This window comes from Solanum pennellii, chromosome 12 (assembly GCF_001406875.1).
Source record: "Solanum pennellii chromosome 12, SPENNV200".
NCBI classification, from domain to species: domain Eukaryota; kingdom Viridiplantae; phylum Streptophyta; class Magnoliopsida; order Solanales; family Solanaceae; genus Solanum; species Solanum pennellii.
In genome coordinates, this window is record NC_028648.1 from 52,904,102 (window position 1) to 52,924,722 (window position 20,621).

The following is a 20,621-nucleotide window of genomic DNA, read 5'->3' on the forward strand; positions in this document are numbered from 1 at the left end:
TTCTGAAATTTCCAAAAAAAAAATATACACAAGTCACTTTTACAAAAGTCTGACCAAATTTCTCAAGTCCTAAGTTTCTCACCCAAAAACAAATCTCATCCCCAAATCCTAAACTTTATTTTATCAGCTCAAGAAAGGTAAAATCACCGCTATGGACAAAGGCAAGAATGTCTAGATTGAACCAACCGAAGAGGAGATGATCGACATACGGAGGCAGCGCGAGAAGCGCGTGTATAACATATTATTTCCTCCTGAGAGCCCCGAGTTGGAAAACATTGAAGAAAGTTATGAGGAAGAAATCGCCCGCAAACCTTCTCTCGAAGGATGTCTGGTAGAAGGGGACCAAAAAGTCACTCTTGAAGCATATCCACAAGAATACCGAACAAGGATGGAAACCATTTCGTGCACCCTCATATTCAAGCACTTTTGGACTAGGTGTATGTTAAGGCTCGTCAAAAGAGCATCTTCCCAAGTAGGATCAAGGGACATCCGCAAGACTTGTGAGTGTCATACCAACAAAAACAGGAATACGATAGAGGAGTCACAGATTTTAAGAATGTGGTTTGTTGTTTGCTTGATATGGACAGTATTGCAAACAGTTGGGTTGAAGACATCATCATCGCATGTGATCAATCGCGGCTTGACATACCAGTCAATGAGAAAACTATATTCTATCGTTGTTCATTCACACCTTTCAAGAAAATAATTGGAGGTCTATTCAGAATTGGTTCGAAACAGAGTCATAAGGACGTGGACGTGTTATATTCCCTTTTGTTCGAAGTTCAGAAATGTTGCCCCTATCACAATGCAGCAGATCATAGCAACAAAAAGTGTCTTGCATTCTGCCACGGCCGGGAATATCTCATCAACATAGGAAAGATTCAAGTCGAGTCTGTTCCCCGTGGCTGATATAACAGCAAGAGGAAGACGACTAATATGAGGCCACCTTTTATCTTTTAAAACTCTGTTGTTTATTTTCATTTCCTTGTACTCGTTAAAAATGAATGAATTAAAAACAAGTATTTCCTTTACTCGAACTACATAGAGCCTGATTTCTCCTTGTGGAATACGTAGGCATCCTTTCAAGGCTCGACTCTAATATTTAAAAAACTTCATTTTTCCCTTTTCATTCTACTAGGAAATGTGAGGTTTAGATCACCGAATGTCAAAGCGATGCAACAAGAAGACCCTAGCTCAACGTGATATTACCATTCTTAGATAATTCCAAATTAAAATGGACAAATTAGTGCTTGTTCAAAAAATCAATTTCCCCTTTACTCGTGGGTTAGCATGTCCTCAAACAAACAACTATTATGTGTTTATCTGTCCTTTGTGTGATTTGTTGCATTGCATATTCCAAACTCAAATTAACAAATTTGCCTTTGAGTTGTTTTCCTCCACATGTATTTACAAACTGGTATGTGTCGATTTAACTAGTTGATCATCCATTCTTCACTAGATATGAAGGGCCTGTAGATTCCTTTCCTGGACAAAGTTCAGACAAAGGAAAAGCAATAATGGGGGATAAGAACGAGTAAATTAGTCTTACCAACATTGTGGTGGCTCAACCCACCATGGCAGATCAAAATGAATTGATTATGCAATTAATGCATCAGATAGCTGAGATGAGAATGGAAATACAAAGGAGACAGGATCTGCCTCCACCAGATTTTACTGCCAACGCTGCTACTGATGAAAGGCCTCCGCTATAATTTTCTTCTTCAAACATGGAACAGGCTCAGAACGCATCATCTAGTCCTGCTCAAAATCCCTCAGTTATCGATTTAACCACACAAAATCCTTAATATGCCTCAGCCTTTGACCAGACTCTATTTCCTCAAAACCCCAATCCTCAAATACCACCTCCCCCTCAAAACGCCCATCACCAAACATCTCTGCTCCCACGAAACCAAAATGCATTCCATCCCCAAACCTCTCTCCATCATCAAAATCAGCATACTAACCCCCAAACCTTCCCAAAAAATTATGAAACTACTTAATATACCCCAAGTCTCTCGGTAGCTCTACCTCTACCTAGAAAAACACATTTCAAATTCTGGTTCCGAATGAGCATGACGTGAATGGTTCTAAGCTCGACCATTATGAGGATCAGGAAAAAGAGTGGAGGTCTAAAGAAGAGGAAATAGACATAAAGAATGAGATCCGAAAAGCAATTAAGGAAATTCAATGCATTCCTGACGTCGCCGATTTAAACTACGAGGACTTATGCATTCATCCGAATCTGGACCTCCCAGAAGGGTTCAAGATGACAAAGTTTGACACTTCTGGAGGAACGGGGAATCCTTAGCGCACCTGAGGGCTTATTCTAACCAACTTGACGGAGTTGGGAGGGATGAAACTGTGCTAACGTAACTTTTTATCTTAAGTTTGAGCGGGGAAGCTTTGGAATGGTTTACGTCTTATGAGACCAGACAGTGGCTCAGCTAGAATGCTTTGGCTAAGGACTTCATCAAACAGTTTGCATACAATGTAGAGATCGTCCCTAATCGTTATTCCTTAGAAAATATGAAACAAAAATCTAATGAAAGCTATAAAGAGTTTTCGTACAGGTGGCGCAAGGAGTTAGCTAGATTACGACCTCCCATGTCCGAAAAAATATAGTTGAAGTGTTTGTGCGGGTGCAAGAGCCCAAATACTATGACGGAATCATATTGCTCGTTGGAGCAAAATTTGCTGAAAGAGTGAAGGTTGGTGAGACTATCGAGGATGGGTTGAAAATCGAGAAGATTGCCCATGTTGCTGCGTTGCCCGAATCATCGGGTTTGTTGAAGAAGAAAACAGAAGATGTTTCTGTTGTCCCCTAGAAGATCATCATCCTACCAAGTTCGTCCTTGACCCTCCCAAAATTCATACCAGGCTTACTATACGTAAGCTGGTTATCTAAATACTCCTCCTCCCATCCACCAAAATGCTACCTTCACATACCAAAATGCTCCCCTCCTGAATTACAAAAATACATCTCTCGTTTATCAAATTTCTCCGCCGCTTTACCAAATTCCATCCCCCATTTACCAAAATGGTGCTCCTAACTGTGCCAATGTGCATTCAATCTATAAAGCACCCCCAGTATGTCAAGTTTGAGCTCCACTCTACAAAAATACCCCTCTGAATCACCAAGCTCAATTGTCAAATTATCAAACTAATCCTTATCCAAAAACCAAACTCCCCGTCCAAATACCCGAAATTATCTACAGATGCCTCCTTCCCAACAAGGCAACTATGATCCCCCTCAACCCAGATTCGAGAAGAATCTCCCCTGAAAATTAACCACGCTTGCTGAAAGCCGAACAAAGTTGTACGAGCGACTAGCTGTGGCGGGATACATTCACCCGATGGGGCCCAAGCCGGTGGATACTAGTTCCAAATTCTATAGACCCGATAAAAGGTGTGCGTATCACTCCAGCACTGTTGAACATGATACTAAGGATTGTATCAACCTCAAACACAAGATTCAAGATCTGAACAACAAAGAAGTGGTTTCTCTTCAAATAGTCGCGCCTAATGTCAACACCAATCCTTTGCCGAATCATGGAGGCATCAATATCAACATGATAGAGACGGATGATGACTAGTGCTTGACAAAAGCGATAGTTTCTATTGTTCAAGACGAGCTGTAAAAAGCAGTGGATTTATTGAGTATCAAGGAAAAAAAGGAGTTCGTGATTCTGAAACCTTCAAAGTATGTTGCCTTGGTGCCAATAGAAACTCCCGCTAGGTCGAAGTTTGTGATCAAAACCGCTTCAGCTCAGGGTATGACCAGCTCTGGCAGGTTTTATACTTTAGAAGAATTGACCCATGGAGGGCAAAAGAAGTACCAAGCAAAAAGGCCGATGAGCGAAGACGAAGCTGAAGAATTCTGCAAAAAGATGCAGCTGAAGAACTACTCGATTGTCAAGTATTTGGAGAAAACCCCGGCTTAGATTTCTGTGTGGGATTTGTTGATGTGTTTTCATTTACATAGGCAATCCTTGATGAAGGCTTTGGATAATACATATGTGCTTGCGGGCACCAGCAGCAGCAATGTAGCGGTCATGATCAACAGTGTCATCTGAGGACATCGGATCAACTTCTGTGATGAAGAGTTGTCCTTCTAAGGGAGGATGCACAACAAATCCTTGCATGTCACTATGATATGTCGAGAAAGGGTTATAAATCATGTCTTGGTAGATGATAGGTATGGTCTCAATATTTGTCCGCTGTCGACCCTGAAGCAGTTAAGGTTTTATTTGGGGAAGCTACAAAAAAAATCAAGTCAACATGAGATCTTTTGATGGGGTGCAGACAGACAGTGGGATCGGTAAACCTGGTCATTCATATGGATCCTGCAGAGTTCAATGCCAAGTTTCAGGTCCTGTACATGGACACTAGATACAATCTTCTTCTGGGAAGGCCATTCATCCACATGGTTGGGGTTGTGCCTTCTACTCTTCACCAGATGATGAAGCTCGTTTAAAAGGACCAAGAATTGGTCATTCATGGCGAAGGGAGTCGCTCCAGCAGGAAGGCACCAATTATTGATGAAGTCTTGCGAGGCACCAATTTCTACATGGTAGAGCTGGTAAATGCCACCAGTGAGGATTTGGCCACACAGCCTCCTATGCCTTCTGTGTACAAGATGATTACCACTGTGATGCTGCAGAATGGGTTTGATCTAGGTTTCGGAATGGGAAGGAATTCCCAAGTAATTATTGAGCATAAATTCAAGTTCCTGTCAAAGGAGCGGAATATGGTTTGGGGTACGTCCCCACAGATAATGAGATGAAGATGAAGAAGAACATTGATCAAGCACTATCTAGGACAATCCCTCATCTGTACCAATCATTTCTAGTCCTAGAGTATGCCGATTGTGATGGTCTTGGAGAAGGAATCTGGGGATTTTTTGAAGAGATCGATGTTTTCATAAAGGACATGGCTAGCTGGTATCTTCGATGCTGAGCCTGAAGAGCCGCAACACAATTGGATTTCAACACCAATCTTGATTTCCCAATCATATTGGTAGAAGGACATTGTTGATTCATGTTTTGAAAATCGGTGGTAGTCTGAAAGAGGCCCGAGACCCACCATTTTTCTTTTCTTTAATAACTTGAATTTTGAAATTCCCCTGTGATGTTTAAAAGGCAACGTGGCCCTTTGTCATTGCCAAAGTTTGCATTTTTTTCCAATTTGAAGAAAGCCTCTTTTTTTTGAAAATTTGTTTATTTTCTTATTTTCTATATTTTACTTTCCTAACTTTGTCAGTTTATGATTTCAGTAATATTAATTTTAAACCTGCCAATGTCATGTCATGTCACGAGCTGAACGAACAAAATGACGCAGGTGATGACAGGGATGAAGAATACGAAGAGGAAAATGAGGTGCCAGAATATGTAGCTGAGGAATTTATGTGGTTTGTAAATCTGTATAACCCAAATTTAGAACCAAAAACTGTGAATCTGAGAGACCAAGAGTGTGTCAAAGAGATCAAAATCAGCGTCCACTTGAAAGAAGCGCAAAGAAAGGATCTGATTCATTTGCTTACCGAATAAATTGATGTGTTCGTTTGTGAAGTCATAGGCATGCTAGGGCTGAGTACCAATGTGGTGTCCCACAAGTTGCTGATTAATCCAGGGTTCAGTCATGTGAAACAGAAATCTTAGAAGTTTAAGCCTGACTTAAGTTTGAAGATTAAATAAGAGATCGCCAAACAGATCGAGTCTCGATTAGTATAAGTGACACAATACCCGATTGTGTTGGTCAATGTTGTTCCGGTCGCCAAAAAAGATGAGAAAATCAAAATTTGTGTCGATTATAGAATCTCAACAAAGCCAGCCCAAAGGATAATTTTCCGTTGCCAGCATGAAGTGCAGTCATTTGTGGATTGTTACGCAGGTTATCACCAGATCCTGATGGATGAAAAAGATGCAGAAAAAACCATTTTTACTATGCCTTGGGGTGTATATCATTATAGAGTGATGTCGTTTGGTCTAAAAAATGTTGGTGCTACTTAGATGAGGTCTATGACGACCATATTTCATAACATTATTCATAAAGAGATCGAGGTGCATGTAGATGACATCATAATCAAGTCCTGTGAGAGTTCGGATCACTTGACGCATTTAAAAAAGTTCTTCGACCGTCTACGTCGTTATAACTTGAAGTTAAATCCTGCGAAATGCGCTTTTGGAGTGCCAGCCGGCAAGTTGTTGGGATTTATAGTCAACAAAATGGGTATTGAGTTTGACCCTTCCAAAATTAAGGCAATCTAAGAGTTACCTCCTCCGAAGACGAAGAAGGAAGTGATGAGTTTCTTAGGGAGGTTAAACTACATCAGTCGGTTCATAGATCAATCCACCGTGGTATATGAGCCTATCTTCAAGCTGTTGAAGAAAAATGCTTTGACAAAGTGGATTGAATAATGTCAGATCGCTTTCGATGCATCAAGAACTACTTCTCCAATCCACCAGTTTTGGATCCTCCGCGAGAAGGGAGTCCATTGTTTCTACATTTGTCTGTTTCAAATAACACATTTGGATGCGTACTCAGTCAACATGATGAGAAATGGAAAAAGGAACGACCTCTTTATTACATAAGCAAGAAGTTCACTCCATACGAGTCTCGTTATACACTTTTGGAGAGAACGTGTTGTGCCTTGACTTGAATTACTCAAAAGTTTAGACATTATTTGTCTTCTTATACCACATACCTCATTTCCAGGATGGACCCAATTGAAGTACATTTTCCAGAAAGCGATGTCGACTGGAAAGTTCACAAAATGGAAAATGCTTTTGAGTGAATTTGATATTGTGTTTGTGACCTAGAAGGCGATAAAATCTCAGGACATGGCTGACCATCTTGCAGAAAATCCTGTTGATGAAGAGTATGAACCGCTCAAGACTTATTTTTCCTATGAAGAGGTACATTTGTGGGTGAAGATATTTCTGAAACATATCCTGGTTGGAGGGAATTCTTCGATGCAGCGGTGAATCACCAAGGAAAAGGTATTGGGGCGTTCTTAGTGTCAGAATCCGATCAACACTATCATGTGGCGACCAAACTCATGTTTAACTGCATGAACAAATGGACGAATATGAAGCATGCATTCTTGGGTTAAAGATGGCCATCGATATGAATGTCCACAAGTTGCTGGTAATTGGATATTTAGATTTGTTGATTCATCAGGTTCAAGGAGAATGGGCAGTGAAAACCCCGAAGATCACGTTGTATGTGCAATATATACAGAAGTTGTGCAAAAGATTTGGTAAGATTGAGTTTACACATACTCCCAAACCACAAAGTGAGTTGGTTGATGCTTTTGCCACCATTGCCTCAATGATCTAACATCCGGATACTGATTATATTGATCCCTCTAGATATAGATATAAAGGAGCATCCAGTTGTTCCCATGTTCATTGTTCCCATGTTGAAGCGGAACCAGACGGTTTACCATGGTATTTTGATATCAAGAAATATTTAGAGTCTGGAACTTTTTCTGAGAATGCGACATTTAACCAGAAAAAGTCGATACACTGTTTGGCCCTCAACTTCTTTCTAAGTGGGGAAGTCCTTTATAGGAGGACTCTTGATTTGGGTCTTCTCAGATGTATAAAAGTTGCTGAAGTTGCGTAACTTATTGAACAAATACACATTGTAGTCTATGGCACGCATATGAATGGACTCACTTTGGCAAGGAAGATCCTTCGAGCCAGATATTTCTGGATGACTATGGAGCATAATTTTTGCAAGTTTGTGCAGATTTAATATAAATGTCAAGTGCACGGTGATTTAACCCGAGTGCCGCCTCACGAACTTAATACTATGATTTCACCTTGGTCATTTATAGCTAGCAGCTGGATGTCATCGGTTCGATAGAGGCAGCCGCTTCTAATGGACATAGATTGATTTTGGTTGCTATTTACTGCTCACCAAGTGGGTGGAAGTAGCTTTGTACAAGTCGGTGACTAAGAAAGTTGTGGCTGATTTTGTTCGCAACCATCTGATATTGCCAGTTTGGAGTATCGGAATCCATCATTACTGATAATGGTGCGAATCTCAACAGTCAATTGATAAGAGATATATGTGAGCAATTTAAGATTACTCATCGAAACTCAACCCGCTTATCGTCGTCAAATGAATGGAGCTGTAGAGGCTGCCAATAAGAACATCAAGAAGATGCCTAGGAAAATGATTGACAATCACAGAGGTTGGCACGAGATGTTGCCATATACTTTGTTGGATACCAAACGACTGTTAGAACGTCGGTTGGGGATACTCTATATTTTTTTATGTATGGAACAGAAGCAGTCATACCCGCTGAAGTCGAGATACCATCCTTGAGAATCATCCAAGAAGCTGAATCGAGTAATGCTGAGTGGGTTAGCAAGCCGATTGACCAATTAACCTTGATTGACGAGAAGAGAATTGATTGTTATTTGTCGTGGTCAACTATGCCGACAAATAATGATTCGTGCTTTTCATTAGAGAGTAAGAACCAGAAATTTTGAAATCGGTCAATTGGTCCTTAAATGCATTTTTCCTTATCAGGATGAGTACAAAGGAGGATTTGTATTGAATTTTCAAAGACCTTACATGGTTCTCACGGTATTATCTGGAGGCGCCTTGATCCTGTCGGAGATAGATGGCATTGCATGGCCGAGATTGATCAACTCAGATGTTGTCAAGAGATTTCACGTGTGAAGTGTGAGATTGTATTTCTATGATTTCCCTGTAATCGTTCATTATGCTTGTATTTGCTTTGTCTAAAATCTTATCACTTTTGTAATGAACTACGTCTGAACTGAATTCTCAAAAATAAGATACGTATGTGGCTTATGTCGTCCTCGGTCACCCCATTATCCCTTTTTAATATTTCTTTGTATTAGAACTACGTTCGATCTAAATTCTCAATAATGAGATACGTAAGCGGCCTATATTGGCCTCGGTCGGTTTTCCTTAGTAAAATTTCTTATTGATGTTAACCTTTGAGGGGAACTACGTTTGACCTGATTCCTGCCTCAATGGGATACGTAGGCGCCACAAAGATTCGGTCATATTTCCTAAAAGAATTCTATTCCTCTTTACGATAGACACAGGGACAGAATTTTTGAGAGGGACTCAAAAATTCTCGAGAAGAAGATTATACCTCAACAAGTTGAGCTGAAGTCACTTTAAAGCTTGCAACTAGGACAGAATTTTTCAGAGGATCTCAATAATTCGGTGATTTACTCACTGACTCTGAAGATAAGCTGAGACATATAATTGGGAGAGAAATTTTGAGGATGGCCTCAAAATTTTGACATAGTTTTGTCGGCAGTCTAGAGTGAATTGGAATATTCCCCAAAGAATAATTAGATAGATCTACAAGCATCAGACTCAAAGAGGTTCATTAAGCCTGATGTGACATGATACTTGGTAGTAACCTTTTTCAGAATACTACTTTTCGAAAAGTTATTTTTTCTTAAGATTTTCCTTTATGTTTCATTTGTTTTGGCATTAAATATTTTGTCTTTTCTATCAAGAGTCAGGAGATCAGAAAATCAACCGGAGATAGAAGGACAAGGAGCATAAAACTGAAGAAATTGACACAGATCAATTCGTTTTAAAACTAACGGTTTTTTCTGTGAATGTGGGTTTATAGGTTTGCTATGAAATCAGCAAATTCCTCCGATCAATGAATATGGATAAGTCAAGGGGAAAAGAGCTCTCCCAAAATTTACAATTTTTCTATGGATGCAGGAATTATTTATATTGCTTGTATCGAAGACTTGGGAATGAGAACAACATTCTTTCATCCATTTCCCAATAGTATGAAGTCTATATTAAAGATACAACTATGTTCAGGAATAAATCAAATGAAAACCCCAGGAAAAACATTTTACGATTTTCATCAAGGACGTCATTTGCATCATATTATTAGGCATGATAGTATTACCACCCAGAGTCATTTTATTTGTATTGTCGATTGAGATGGTTTTCATCAAGGAAGTCATTTGCATCATATTATTAGGCATGACAGTATTACTACTCAGAGGGTCATTTTATTTGTAATGTCGATTGAGATGATATGCTACCTGGAGGGTCATTTTATTTGTATTATCGACTTAGATGATGCATTACCTGGAGGTTCAGTTTACCGTATTGTCAATTGAGACGATATCACTATCCAGGGGGCACCTAGAAGATCATTATGTTGCTCGATTGAAGCACTATCTTCATTTGATACCAAAGATAATTCATGCATCGCAGGAAGATATTCATGCCTTGCGGAAAATGATGTATCGCGAGAAGATATTCATGCCTCGCAGAAAATCATGCATCGCGAGAAGATATTCATGTCTCGTGAGAAGATATTCATACATCACGAATATCATACATCGCGAAGAAGAAGTCATGCATCGATAGAAAATATTCATGCATTGTGGGAAAATATCATGCATCGCGAGAACATATTCATGCATCGCGGAAAGTTATACATCGCAGAAAATTCATGCATTGTGGAGAAAAAGTCATGCATTGGAAGAGAAATTCATGCATCACGAGAAAAAATTCATGTATCGTGGAAAATCATGCATCGCAAGAAGATATTCATGCATCGCGGAAAATTATGCATTGCGAGATTATATTCATGCATTGCGGGTAAATGACATGCATCGTGAAAAGATATTCATGCATTGTGTAAAGTCATGCATCACGAAAAGATATGCATACATCGGGGAAAGAAGTCATACATTGCAAGAGAAGAAATTCGTGTATCGTTGAAAATATCATGCATCGCGAAAGGAAATCATGCATTTCAAGAGAAGAAATTCATGCATTGCGGAAAAGAAATCGTTTATTGCAAGAGAAGGAGATTGTGCATCTCAAAAGAGATATTTACCCATCATAAGAAATCAAGTCAATTAAATATCTATTTTTGGCAAGAGTAAACACCAAGAGAATTATTGAACACAACATCGAGATAACTCTTAAAACACTGCATCAACTTTTATTTACTTTGACATCAAATGAAGAAGTGCATACAAGATGATATTACAGCTATAATACATAAGATTTATTTGTTTTACGTCAAACCCAAGGGAGTTGACATCAAATGTTGAAGGAGAGTAATTTAGTCTCAACATGGTAAAAGACATTATCTCCCATTTGAATTGCATTTTGGACTAATGAGTTTTTTCTCACTCTTTGTCGAGAGCATCCGAAAGGGTGAATTCTCAAAAAACCACAAGTGTGGACAACATCAAAAAGGATGTTGCACAACGTGGAACTTTTTCTTAGCAGTGAAGAGGGAAATAGCTTGAAGAGGAGTGTCAAACTCTTAGGACGCGAGTACAGGAGCAACTTCCACTACAGTCAAACCACACCCCTATCAGAAGGCATGTGGGTTTTTCTTTAGATTTCTCGGTTCTGGTCTCGCATCCGGAAATTTTATTATCAATCGGAAGAAAGTCTCCAATCTAATTGGCAATGGACTAAGAGCTTCAGAAATTATGTCCGTGTAAGTTCTTACCTATGGATGTGAAGAGCTCCACATTCTTGGCTAAGAGGTTACAAGCCTCCTTTTCATACTCGGATTTAATTTTTCACTTGTACAGAACAAAATGTTATCTATCATAATAGATTTTCTTTTCAAGCGACCGAGTCGAACTACAAACAACATGATTCCTAAGGTTTAAGGATATGTAGGCGGGTTCAACGTTGAAAACTCGGCTATATTCTAACGTTCGCTCTTGAATCGTATTCCCAAGCATCCTAGTCCGCTCATAATTCAGTACCCGAGTGACTTTCCAATTCTTTCAAAATCGCACGTTAAAGCAAGCGTATCGAACTACAAGTGGCCTGAATTCTCATATAACCTGAGATATGTAGGAGACCCATTTTCAGGGCTCGGCCATAATTCCTAATGTCCGTATCAAATCCCTTTCATAAAGACGAAGGCGTAGTCGGTCAAAATCGAACTTGTCAGATTCGTTTTCCTTGATTTTTTGCATCAATTCGAGTAAAACGAGGGACTGTTGTTGACACCCAATTTGACCCTTTCCAACAAGCACTAATTCACCAGTTTCTTAAATTTCCAAACTAGTTGAAATAGTTGACTTTATAAGATTCAAATATTTTTTTCAAATCTTTTAAAGTAGCTTCAGTCGATTTTTGTAGTTTGAAGAGATATATATTCTTCTATGTTTTATATAATTAGTTTATTTTATGAAATATTCGAAAATCGCGTCAAAAAGATTTTTAGTTTTATTCAACGCTTTATATAATTTAGTTTTAGTAGCTTGTAGTTCGGATCCTTAACTTATAGTTAAACTTATTAGTTTATCTTGTTATAGTGTGAGTACTATATTTGTTTTATATAATTTTATATGTAATTAGTATATTTTATGATTATTCGAAAATCGTCTAAAGAGATTTTCTTTTGTTTAAATACTTTACTATTTAATTTAGTCATTTAATAGTTTACATCTTTGGATTAGTGATTTTACAATTAGGTCAATTTATTTATTTCGTTAAATTTAAGAAGCTCACTAAAGTAACTTACGTTAATTCATTTTAGTTTCCATTGTCTTTAAACCCACTCAAAGGGCCAGATGTTGAGCCCTTTTATCTGTTGAATTTCAGCATCCCACGCCAAATCTCCCGGCCCAATTTCCCTTCACAATGAAGAAACCAGAAGTCCAACAGCAAAATTCCCATCTCCCAGCAGCCCACACCAAATATTCCTCAACTTACTTTTTCATTGAACCGACCCGCCCCATACCCACACGCTCTTCTTCTTCCTCTTCCCGTGACAAACCAGCAGCAACAACCCCATCCTTGCGCGTCCATCTCCAAACGCCATTTTGACAAGAATCAACGCTCCAACGTCTCTTTCACCTTTTTCTGCCAGCCGCCGGCAACTCTCATTCTTGCAATATCAGAAGCAACACGCGAATCGTCCTATCTAGCGTCAGATGTCTCCACGTCAAGCTGCAAGGACAGATGGAGTGATCCGAACTGTCCACGCTACCCCTGCAGTCCGAATTTAAGGGGATTTGGACAATTTCTCGTGCAAAGCCAGCTTTTCCCTCTCTTTGGAGAACAAAAATATTGAATTGGAGGATGAATTAGGAATCCCGACTTTGCCCTTTTCCCTCCCAATTTGAAAAAACCTAATCCCTCCCTATAAATATTCTCTTCTTTTACAGTAGGGGGGAATTTTTTTAGAGGTTGGAAAAAAAATTGCAACAAAGTTACATAAAAAAATCTTCCCAAAGTCAAAAAATCATTCAAAAGTATACTTTAGGTATAATATTGTTTTTCTCTTTTCCGTTTGTTGTGGGTTGCAAAAGCTTGTCAAATTTTGCAAGATCATATTTCAGTGTGAAAGCATCCTCTCCAGCTCGTCCACTTTTAGTTCGCTGCTGCGAAAGAGGTAAATGATTCTCTTTTACATTTTAGCTCTTCTTTGTTCATTTTTTAATCATGAATGTTGTGAGTTTTTTTTTCGAGCGAAACAATGAGCTACTACTCTAAAGTCATTTATTAGTTTCGATAAAGCTTGAGTCTCCATTTAGTTTTACTTGAGTAGTCTACTGTTCTTTGGTTTAAACTCGAGTATTAATGGATGTTTGGTTCTGTTTCTCCTCTATTGTTCATGTCTTGGACTAATGTTCTCTTTTCTTTGATTCGGAATGCTAGTGTTCTTTCGCCTGTTTCCATATAGTTAAGTTAGTTTTGAATGAGTCCTTTAAGTATTTTGGTTATCTTACACTCTGTTTGATGGTTGTTTTCTTTCTTATCGATACCTTGTTGGAGTTTCTTCTACCTGTTATTGTTGTTGTTGTTGTTTATAGTTTTGTTTTAGGATGCATTTGAGGCTGAGTATTTTATCATATTTAAGAGGATTACATGTTGGATTTGAACTAATCACTCCCTCTAAACTCCTAAATTTATAGTGTAATAAGCTAATATCCCGAAGCTCCTATATGTAGAGTTCTTCTTGTTTATTTGCATTGATTTCCTCATGTGTGCAATCCATTGATTTCTTCTTTTAAGTTCAATTGCTAGTGGTTTGGTTATGTGTTGTATGGTCTTCGTATTGGTTCACTAAAATGAGAGAATGAGTTTATGTCCTAGTTCATTCAATTAATGTAAAAAATGAAACATTAGAACATGTGAAAGATGGAACCATTTTGTATCTAATTAAATTGTCTAGAAAGATGGAACCATTTTTTTATCTATCTAATTTATTTTCCTTCTCTGTTTTGTACTCGGCCAATATTGATTTTTATCTTGTGATAGGTGATAGTATTGATTAAAAGTTTTTTTTTAGTTTACATCTCATATGACTTTTGATCTAAAGCTTGATACTTGGTCACTCACTGATTCTTTGTCTTATTTTCATTAAATATGAGTTGTTTGTTGAAGCATAAATGCCTAGTTCTTGCTTATCTAGTTAGAGTTAGAGGCAAAGTCCATGTTCATTTAACTTTTAACCAAGTGTTTTATGATTGTCTTTGTTATTATCTAAAGTTGTTTTCTTCCATGACTCACTTCCTTCACCTAGTCAAGAAGTCCAACTATGTGTTCTCGAAAGTCATAAAAATGAAACAAAAAATGAAGAAATAACTAGTTTGAAGATTTGCATCCCTCCATTATTTACTGTGAAATTGTGGATGTAAATTTTTCCATCCGGATCCTGTTATAAGATTGTTTTTTATTTATAGTCGATTCCTAAAAAAATGTGTGAAACGTATTAAAAAGAAAGGGGATATCTGTCTGCTCCTTCCGCTCATGTCTGTTTCATTTGTTCACAAGCATGTTTGGCCAGCTTATGAGATTGTTTGGAAGCGTTCATCATCTATCTTCGTCCTTAGAGTAAAATTATAGCCTTAGTTCGGGTCATCTAAGCACCTTCTAATTGTTCAATTCTTTGGGGCCTGGTAATTAATTTTTCAGCATGTATTTGTTAGTTAAAATCGCACTGATTCTCCTGTCTTTGTCTAAAATTGAAGATATTTTTCCTGGTTGTTAGTTTGCTTTCTATTTCAATGGCCAATATGGTGGTTTTACTTAACAACTCTTTTGCAAATCTTGTATTTATCCATGCATAACATTGTTTAATTTCGTCAAATAGAGTCGGTCAAACCAAAGCATGTGATTTTTTTATTTGGTAATTTTGCGGTATTTTCTTTTTAATATTTTGAGAATTTTGTTGGTTAATAATTGTGTATTCCCTGGAATATGTACATAAGTGTGTATGTGTGTGTGTGTCTATATATATATATATATATATATATATATATATATATATATACAAATATGTGTGCTATTGTTTAATGTCGTAGTTTCTTTGTTAACTTTGTCATTGTTAATTTTGCTCCTTTGTTCTCTCCCTTTAAAGTCGCTTGTTTCTGTATAATTTGGATTTCTTAAGTGGATTTGATCTTTGAATTCCGTCTTGTTCAGTTACATCTCATTTATTTTATTTCCTAGTATGCTAATTTCTCGTTATTTTTTGCATGTAAAATCCGTCCGAGTTCGCCAAGAACTCATTTTCTTTCTTACGTTCTGAGTTGGCCACGGAGGTCCAAATTTCCTCCTCTCGAGTCAAACCTACTACCGATGAACAGGTCCCGAAATGAAGGAAACCTAAGTAGAAGAATTTGAAGAGATGGGGCCAAAAGAGCCCAAGTTTATTTTTTGTTTTTTTGTTATTTTTTGGTCTTAGCCCTTGTCATTTTGTATTATTAATAAGAGCAACTTACAAAAATAACTATATGTATAGCGAATGAATATCAATAACTATAAGTATGTTAATAACAATATATTACTATAATTTATATCACTTTTTAGCAGTATTTTTGTATAATTTTTTATTTTTTTTATTTATACATTCATACATCTCTAAGTACAAACAAACTAAAAAAGGAATTGACTCTAAATATAACTCACTATCCTTACATTACGTCCATGCAATAAACAACTTCTCATAATTAATTGTAACTAAATATGACTAATTTAAAGACATATCAGATCTTATTCTTTATTAGTTTAACAAAAAATGTGACACATCATACTCAATTTTCTTGTAATCTCCATATTTCTTATTTTGTCGTCGTAAAGGTATATATATCTTTTTTGTTAATTCAAGTTATTGTTGTAAGAAAATTGTTGAATTTGGAAATGAAGGTTAAGTATTTTGATTTTGAATAAATGAACTACATGTCAATGATACACTAGTTGGTAAACAAAAAATGAATACACCGATATAGAATACAATGAATACATTGTTGTTAAACCCAAAACTGAATATGTCGTAACACTATACTTGTATTCCCGAATCAACTTTTTATCTTTGATATATTACTTATATATATCTAGATATAGTTGTCTTTGTAAATCGACATATTCACTTGTGCTTATATAATACTCTAAGTATATATGGATATGAAAATTGATACATTTCAACGCTGTTGTTAAGCAAAAATATGAATACATTATACAAACGAGCAAAAAAGATACAATCAAATTGTATAAGTATGGATACATTAGACAAACGAGCAAAAAAAATACAATTTGTGGGTATCAAACTACATAAGTACGAGATAAATATGTATTAAGAAGTACTTGATGGATAAAAAATCACAAAGATCGCTCCTACAGTGATGTTAAGTATCTTAAATTTGAACGAATTTGGGGTGGGGGGAGACATAAAATATGTGATGTATGAATATTGATTAAAAAAAAATTGATGATGATAAACATGGAAAAGGATCAATAATATGTCTGCCATAATTATTTAGGCATTCAATTATAATTACTTTCATATTTAATATTTATTTATTATATTAAATATATAAAAGAAATATTTGTATATAATTAACTTTGCTATTTATAGTCTAATTATATCCATAGGACATGAAAAAAAATAAAACATAGCTATTTTATTTTGAATATATATGGATGTTTGCCATAATATGAAGTTTTTCCTATTAATTATTATCTTGTTAGTTTATGACAAGTACAATCAAAATGGGCCTAAGGCCCAAAACGAAATGGGTTCAAATATTAGTCCAGGTGGACAGAACCAGATTTGGACCCAACTCTCTCTCTCTCTCTCTCNCATACCCCCCCCCCCCCGCTCTCTCTCTCTCTCTCTCTCTCTCTGTCTCTCTGTCTGTACTTTATTATTTACTTGCTGATTGATACTTGTTACTAAAGGCGCTTCATTTCATTTTTAAAAAAATAACCAAATCGGTCGTTTCTAAATAGACTTAAAAATTAAATTTTACAAGTCAAAGTCTCAATTAGATATTAAAATCAACACTTAACTTTTCAAACAACTCTAGATAATATTTCTTATCGCAAAATTAACTTAAGTTTTAGCCAAACAAGTTAGTTGTTGGATAATCGCGAGTTAGCAAATATTTTAGGTGTCTTAAACACCTTCCTCAAATATAAGTAGGAATCCCCGAATCCCCTTAAAAAATTTTCAACTGGTTTCCTGTTTTAATTGATTGAAAAACAATTTTCTTGATTTTTCTTAAAAATTAAGTGGCGACTCTCAGAAAGTCAAAAATTTATAAAAATATATTTTTTCGAAAACGTAAAACACTTGGTCTCTTATGGTGTCACTATTTTGATGGTTTTAGGCCCTATCTTAAAGCTAGATGGATAAGGAGGTACCCTCCTAATGATGGTTAGTGGAAGGTTAAAGTTGATGAAGCTTCAAAGGATAATTCAGGGCCTAGTATTGCAGTTTTTTGTATTAGAAATAATAATGGAGACCTAGTTAGTGCAAAAGATTCGAAGATACTTGATGTTTTTAATTTAGTGTTTGAGGCTGATAGGCTTTATAATATTGTTGGGAGAAGGGATATACCAACATTATTGTAGAAACTGACTCATTGACAATGGTATATGTGCTAAATGGTGTCTACCAGGTACCATGGAGAAATGTTATCACACTATGTATAACATTCTCTTTTCATAGCTTTCCAATAGTCGCATTCGCACGCGCAGTTGAAATATCATTATTTTGTAAAAGTATTATTTAATTAATAAATTATTATTCATTAATTTAAAGAGTGCTTTAAAATTTAAGGCTTAAGTCATCGACTATCTCTTAAAATTGTCCGCACAATTCACTTAGAAAGCTTAACTATGACTTATACCTATTGGACACCTAAATTGTTTAAAACATCTGCGTAAATACAAAATGTTCATATGGCAAAAATGGTGCTTTCCACTTCCCTGGAGCGCATGAAAAAAAAAATCAAAACAGTATTATTTTGATTTTTCTTATCTTCATTTTTTCTTGATTAACACTTGACATTATAATTTACTTATAAGAATTTTTTCTTTTTTTCATTTACACTTTTTTAAAAAAAGAAAAGCACATAGTCATACTCTTCATAATTTAGTTTACAAAATTTTCTCCATTTTAGCTTCAACATTGTTTTCCTTTCTTTTTTTTAATAAAAAAATATAATTTCTTCCAAATCTAAAAATAAATGAAAATCAATTATGAAGAAATCATAAGATTCAGATTTGAAAGAAAGACTTTTTTTCGTATGATTTATTCGAATTTCATAAATATAATGAAACAAATATAAAGAAAGAAGAGACAAGATAAATGATTTTTGCGTATAAAAAAAGCTAGAAGATATTTGTTTATCCCAATTTTTGAACAAATATTTTTATTCAAATTCAAATATAAACCCATTAAATTTATCAAAAATGATATTAAAAAACTTGATCGAATTAATTTTTGAGATATCAATTTCTTTTGTCATCGATGTAGAAATGAATAACCACCGACAAAATTTTCTTTTTTTTCACTCTTAGTATGAAAATATATTTCATTAAAAAAAAAATTTCAAGTTATTGGAAAAGAAATTGCATTTTGTGATTTAGAAAGAATGTGTTTTGGGAAGAAGATGAAGATGAAAGGGTGTTGGGTAGGGGTGGGGCTGGGTAGATAGGTTGAAATTTTCATTTTCATTTTTTTTCTTTTTAAGAAAATAGATATAAATGTGTTTGAAATAATATTAAACAAATTTTTTTGAAAATAATTGGAGGTCAAGTGCCACTTTTTATTTATTAATTAGCCATTTTGTCATGTCAGTGTATCTCAAACTCTTCATATTTTTTGCTGATTATCAAAAAATATCTAAAAGGAATGATTTTTGAATGGGTAAAAGTGTTCAGTAAGTAGTAGGTATTAGTCTTAGTTGAGGTGTCTAAGTGAATTATGCAAACAACTTTAACGAACCGTCAATGACTTAAGAAAAAATTCAATAAATGTTAATTTTGATTACATCAAAATCATTTTATCATATTTATTTAAAAAAATCTATTAAATACTTAAAATAATATGGTTAAAGGTGAGGTATGTATGCAAAAAAATTCTTAAAACATAGTTTAATTTGACCTAATTATTTATTTCATGATTTTTTTTAATTTTAATTTTACTTTAAAATAAATATTGACAAATAAAATGTTATTAAACTAAAATTTATAAATCCTCACGTAAAAAAAAACTAAAATTAGACTAAATAGCTATCCATCACTATAATAAGGAATTATGGAAACATGAATGTTAATAAAATACTAAAAATTATCGTTAATACAAAAATAAAATAACCAAAGAAAAAAATATTTAAATTAAAAAACGATTAAAAAAACTGTAAAGAAAAATAAAAAGTATGATCTATTCGATGTAATTAATATTTTGATTTTTTTTATTTTATATTTTAAATAGTAAATATTCTTTTAAAAAAGTTAGTTACCTATATTTTATGAACTATTAGTAACATTCCATAACACAAAATTAAATGACAAAATTTAAATAAATTTTGAAGTGTTGCCCACGAATGTAAAATAGTGATAATTGTAGAGAATGACAAACTAGTAAAAATAATTAAATGGAGTACCTTATCTTTCATTTATTCCCTTTAATAAAAAAACTATCGGTCAATTTGCTATATAGGGACCACAGAATTGTATAAAATATCTGCCTAAAATTAAAACCGTCATTTTTCTTTTTCCTCTTCATATTCTACAATTTTTTCTCCTTTCCTTCAATTCCTCCTTAATATTCTCCACAAATTCAATTTCAAATTTCAAACTTCTTTAGCACGTCCTACAGTTTTCAAAAGTATTTCAAAACTTTCAGATACCGCCAAATTCATCTAATTTTGTCAATTTTTGTTAATGTTTTTCAATTTTTTCAAACTACCTTTTTACTCCACTTCATAACCCATTCAGAATTTTGTGTATCAACATGGCTGCGTTGCTTTCTTTAATGTTATACTCAATTTTGAGTTTAATCACATTCGTATCAATCCTTAGTTGCATTGCAATGACATTATACAACTCATTATACGATGAACTTTCTTTAAAAATCAGCCCCTCAATTGTATAATCGACGTAACAATTGTCATTGTCCCATTTACCAGAATGCATAACCAAAATAGCCAATGAAGCCATTTTCAGAACATCCGTATAAAAAATTAAATTATATACATATACATTTGTAAGCTTAAGAATTTCCACAACAAACAGAACATATATTTATACAAATTCTAGCAACTTCAGTTTTTAACTTATACACATTTTCAAATTATATCAAAAGTCTTTAT